This window comes from Castor canadensis, chromosome 14, assembly GCF_047511655.1.
Source record: "Castor canadensis chromosome 14, mCasCan1.hap1v2, whole genome shotgun sequence".
NCBI lineage: Eukaryota > Metazoa > Chordata > Mammalia > Rodentia > Castoridae > Castor > Castor canadensis.
Window position 1 is genome coordinate 10,964,730 of NC_133399.1, and position 6,288 is coordinate 10,971,017.

Here is a 6,288-nt window from a genome sequence, read left to right on the forward strand (position 1 = left end):
TTGAGCATAGAAGCCTTTGCTGCATCGCTGACACATAAGGTTTTCCTGAAGTGTGAGTTCCTCTATGAATTCTGATGTAACTGGAAGAATAGAAGGCATTTCCACATTGCTTATATGCAAAGGGTTTGTCTCCACGGTGAGTTCATAAATGTCTGTAAATGTCACCCCACAGAAAGAAGTCTTTTCCACATTGCTTGCGCTTGTAAGCCTTCTCTCCATTGTGAGTTATTTTGTTTGTGAAGGGAATTGGAATCACTGAATATTTTGTGACATTTCTTATATACAAAGGATTTCTCTCCACTGCATTCATTCATGTTTTTGAAGATTACTTAAAAATAAAGATTTTTCTTCATTGCTTACATACAAAGTCTTTTTCTATAGCATTTTTGTTTTGTTTTGTTTTTGCTTGTTTCTTTGTTTTTGGTACTACAGTTTGAACTCAGGGCTTCATGCTTGCCGGGCAGGTGCTCTACCATTTGAGCCACTTGGCCAGCCCCAGTGTGAGTTATTTTGTTTCTGCAGGGAACTAGAACACAGGAAGTTTTTCTTGCATTCTCTAGATGGAAATGGTTTCTTTCCACTGGGAATTCATCTATGTTTTCAAACATTACTCAAAGAAAAGAAGGCTTTCTGACATTGCTTACATTCGTAGGTCTTCTGTCCAGTGTAGATCCTTTCATGTATTGTAAGGTAACCAGAAGAACTAAAGACTTTTCCACATTGCTTCCATACGAAGGATTTCTCTTCAATGTGAGAGCTTTCATGTATTTGAGGGGAAAGAGAATAATTGAAGGCTTTCCCACATTGCTTACATTTATGGCCTCTCTCTCTACTGTTAGTTCTATCAATTTTCTGAAAATGTGGAAAACTGGAGGCTTTTTTTTTTATTCATATGTGCATACAAGGCTTGGGTCATTTCTCCCCCCTGCCCCCACCCCCTCCCTTACCACCCACTCCACCCCCTCCCTCTCCCCACACCCCCTCAATACCCAGCAGAAACTATTTTGCCCTTATTTCTAATTTTGTTGTAGAGAGAGTATAAGCAATAATAGGAAGGACCAAGGGTTTTTGCTGGTAGAGATAAGGATAGCTATACAGGGAGTTGACTCACTTTAATTGCCTGTGCGTGTGTGTTACCTTCTAGGTTAATTCTAGTTCCTGGTCCCCCTTTCCTATTGGCCTCTGTTGCTTTTACGGTATCTGCTTTAGTTTCTCTGCATTAAGGGCAACAAATGCTAGCTAGTTTTTTAGGTGTCTTGCCTATCCTCACCCCTCCCTTGTGTGCTCTCGCTTTTATCATGTGCTCAAAGTCCAATCCCATTGTTGTGTTTGCCCTTGATCTAATGTCCACATATGAGGGAGAACATACAATTTTTGGTCTTTTGGGCCAGGCTAACCTCACTTAGAATGATGTTCTCCAATTAAAATTGGAGGCTTTTCCACATTCCTTACATTTATATGGCTTTTCTCCATGTTCCTCACACCACATGATTGTGGCCAGGGTGAGTTCTGAAAGGCACATTTATGGATGAAGGACTGATGACTTTCCCTTGGTTCTTCTCTAGTACAAGTTTTGTCATTCCTTGTGTGCTCTAAAGTATTGCTGAAGGTGTCTTGATGTTGAACATCTTCTTTATGTTCACAGAGTCTCCCTACAGCTTGACTTCTGGAAATAAGGAAAAGGACATTACTAACCCTTTGTTTTTTAATGACTTACCAGGAGAAGGATTGGTTTATGCCCTGTTGGAACTCTACAACGTGAACCAACTGTATGCTTTGCAAGATGGCAAAAGCACTGATGTCATCAAAGCAGTGGTGGTGTTATGGGGAATCTTAAATTATGGTTCCCAGTATTTTTTAGATACTAACTAGCTATTTCACATGTAATTGTAGTTGAGGTTCACCCTGAAGACAGCTGGGATCAAAAGAATTTGTATGTTGAAATACTTTCAGGTACATTATGAGATATCTTGATAATAGATCCAAATCTGAACACAAAATTCATTTTTTACCTACTCCTTAACCACAAAGTCTGAACACAATTCCATACATTTTAAATAATCTGTTCGTGGAATAAAGTTCCTTTCTTGAACCATCAGCAAGTGTTGCTTATGGTGTGATGTTGGTGTTCCAGCTGTTTCTAATATTGGAACATTTAAGTATTTTGATTTTCTGATTATAGTTGGTCTACCTGAATGCATTTTTGGAGAAAAGTTTCTGAGATCAAATCAATTTGAACCTTAGCTTATTAGCAAATTTTTCTTAAAGGACATTTAATTGTCTTGTAAGTGCCAGTTATCTTAGATTTCTCCTGGGAGTTTTCTACATATCTTCAATTGTCTGGCCTTTGATTTATTTTTTCAAAATGCAAACCCTAAAATAATTACAAAAGATTACAGCTTTACAGATAAGTTCTTAGATTCTTTTTAGGTTCATGAAATAACATGATCATACCTGGTATTGTCACTCAAATATTCCCTTTTCATATAATGGAGCAGCATAGAGGAGACTTCTTCCCTGACTGACTAGTAAGAAAATGAAGTGATGCTTACAAACAGAGGCCACATTCCTGAAGATTTCTGTTCGGCTTTTTTTTGGGGGGGCAGTATTGGGGTTCAAACTCAGGGCCTCACTTTTGCAAGGCAGGAGCTCTACCACTTGTGCCACTCCCGGCTGATCCTGAAGTTTTCTACCATCACAACTCTGTTCAGCTTCTGTTGTACAGAATCCAGCAAAGCCCACTCCTCCATGGGGAAGTTGACACATCATCATCAAAAGGTCAGAGATGCCTAAAACATCACAAGTATATTCCAAGGAGGAAGTACTGACAGTACTGAAGATCTAGACTTATAAATTTTTACATGATGCTGTGCTCTCATGGTGTTCATTCCATATCTTTGTCATCACACTCTTACTCTCCATTCATACTTCTCACACAGCATTTTGATGCTAGTGTGAAAACAATAGTTAAAACAATAACACAAGTAGAACAAACATTATCCTTCAGAATCACATGCCTTGAGTGGTAGAGTGCCTGCTTTTCAGGGGGTATGCCTTCAGTTCAAAACCAGTTGCTCACACTTATTATCCTACCTTCTCAGGAGGTAAAAATCAGGAAAATCACAGTTCAAAGTCATCTTCAATCAAATAGTTCAAGAGACCCTATCTCAAAATTACCCAACACATAAAAGGGCTGTTGGGGTGACTCAATAAGTGGTAGAGCTCCTTGTCTAACAAATGTGAGGCCCTAAATTCAAGCCCCACAACTACAAAAATAAAAGAGAAATTCCCAATCCAAACTTTTCCTACATTGGAAATGTGAGTACCAATTTAATGAGCCAAGTGATAACTTCTGATGTTTTAGTGTACTCTTGAGGTACACCTCCAGTCAAACTAATTTAATAGGTAAAGTAGATAGTGTCTGCAAAACACTGTGAGGGATTATTAAGAAACCCACAACTATACCACTGGATTGACAATATCAGTCCTGGAACCATCTTATATGTTTAAAAAATCTTACTGGCCACAAAACCACTACTTCTTTGATAAGTCATTAAAAAAATAAAAGCTTAGTAATGTGCTACTCATTATTTCTAGAAGTGAAGTGGTAGGGAGATTCTGTGAACATAAAGAAGATATTCAGTGTGGAGAAGTCTTCAGCCATACCCCAGATCATATTATGAACCATATATTCCTGCTGGAGTGGAACCAAGTGAAAGCTGTGTGTATAAAGAAGTCTTCATCAGGCATTTACCCCTGAGTCTGCCTTTCAGGACTCAGAGTGGACACCACATAAGGATCCGGAATATTGAGAAATGCCGTAGAAATATAAAGAATGTTGGAAAGTCTTTATTGCTTACAGATTCATTAAAAGGCATGAAAGAACACACTGGAGAGACATACTTTGTATGAAATCACATAGAAAAGCCTTCTTTTGTTGGAGTGGCCTTCACAAACATCAATTCACAGTTGAGAAAAACCCTATGTTTGTAAACAATGAGGGAAAGTCTTCTTATATTTGAGTGATGACCAAAGATGACAGAATTCACACTAGAGAGAAACCCTCTGTATGCATGCAATGTCGGAAAGCCTTTAGTTCTTCCAGTTACCTCAAAAACACTTCCCTCAAAATGCATGAAAGCAATCACACTGGAGAAAAATCCTGTGTATGTAAACATTGTGGAAAAGTCTTCTATTCTCCCACTCATATTCAAAGACTTGAACAAACTCACAGTGGAGAGAAATCCTATGAATATAATCAAAATTTTTTAGTTCTTCCAGTTACCTCAACACACATGAAGAAATTCACATTGGAGAGAAGCATTTTGCATGTAAGCAATGTGGAAAAGCCTTAAGTTCATCCAGATACCTCAAAACAAATGAAAGAAATCACACTGGAGAGAAAAGTCATGCATGTAAACAATGTGACAGAGCCTCGGTTTATTTGAGTGACCTTCAAACACATGAATGACCTCACATTGATAAGAAAGAAAGCCATCTACCAAAGCTTAAACCAGGAGAGAGAACACACATAGAAGGGTTTGAATTAAATACATTGGCTCACATCTGGCAGAGTGGCTCAAGTGTTTAGAGCATCTGCCAAGAAATCATGAGGCCCTGAGCACAAGGCCCACTATTGACAAAAGAAGAAATGAAAGAATACAGAGAAAAATGATAAGATCCTACCCCATGTTCATGGAAGGGTAAAATTTATGCTGTGAAAAATGGCTATATTACTGAAAGGGATTTACAGTTTCCATGCAACTCCGTCAAAACCCGACTGGCATTTCATGCACAAAAATAGAAATAAATAATCCTAAAACCCTATGGAAGCACAAAAAAAAAACCCAAACAGACAATCTAATGCTGAACAAAAAGGGCAATGCTGCTTTTTAAAAAATTGCAGGTTTCACAGTACCTGAGTTTGAATTTATGATATATAGTCACAATAACAAAAATAGCAGGTAATAGCAAAAACAAACAAACAAAAAAAACCCCCATAATTAGACCAAAGGAATAGAAGTGCTACTAATTTCGCACTTTTTTTTTTTTTTTTTCAGTACTGGGGTTTCAACTCAGGGCCTATACCTCTGGCGAGCCTTTTGTGATGGGTTTTTGGAGATAGGGTCTGGTGAACTATTTGCCCATGCAGGTTTCCAACTGCTATCTTCCTGATCTCTACCTTCTGAGTAGCTAGGATTGCAGACCTGAGCCACCAAGGCTGGGTGCAGGTTTACATCATGATTATTTTCTAGAATTTTTACCTGAGGCCCTGTTTGGGGTGGAAAACATTGGGAAAGATGCAGAGAAAGGGGAATTTGATGAGAGTGAATATGAACAAGTCATTATGTGTATTAATGAAAATAGACAATGAAACACCTCAATTCTAAAATGCGGGAAGGGGAGGGATGGTGAGGAGGAGTAGAGGGAGTGAGAGAGGTGAAAGCACATTCTGTGCTCCTCTGATCATAGCGCAGTGAAACCTCCATGAAGAAGTGATGGACACTAACACAAGTCTCCACTCAAGTGGAAACCACAGCTACACGGGAGCGAGAGGAAACTTGATAAAAGTACCGATTTGCAAGCACAGCGTAAGATGTTCAGGAGGCGTGGGGAGAAGCAGGTGTCTGGTCTGGAAAGTCGGGACTGGTTCTGCTCAACACACTTAGAGCCAAGGCTGGGCCAGGTTCGCCCAAGGGGAGGAAGCCTAGACCGCGGGGAGCGGTGGGAGGAATTTGTCCTGTGTTCTAGAACCTGGCAGAAAACGCCCTCCTCTCACCCCGTCGTCAAGGGGCGGGGCCTGGATCATTATCCAATCAGAATGGAGTGCGTAAGAACTGTCCAATAAGAAGCGCGGATCTTAAGAAGACCCCCCCCCTCCCCCCCGCTGTCCAAAGCACTGCCTTCCTTTCAGGAACCGCCATACTTGATCTCCGCGTCTAAGCCGGGAGAAGCCCCAGGTTTCCCAGCCTTGGCCGCTCTGTGTCCCCTGACTGCAGGAGCCTAAGGACGACGCCGGGTGTCTCGGGAAATGGTGAGATTTCAGCCGGGGTGGCAGAGCCGCGGCGGGGACCGGCCAGATGCTGCGGTGGCCCCTGTGTGCTGTGCGTCCTCCCCCGGCTCTGCTCGTCCTCGCTCCTCTGGGCCGCAGGGTGGGGCTGGGCGGGAGCCGGGTCTGGCGTTTGGAGACGGCGGTCATGGCGACTCCTGCCCCTGCATGGGAGGAGGTGTTCCGCGGGGTTGGGGTCCCCGTGTCTCCTCGCTGGCGCCCCGCTTTCCTGAGTCTTT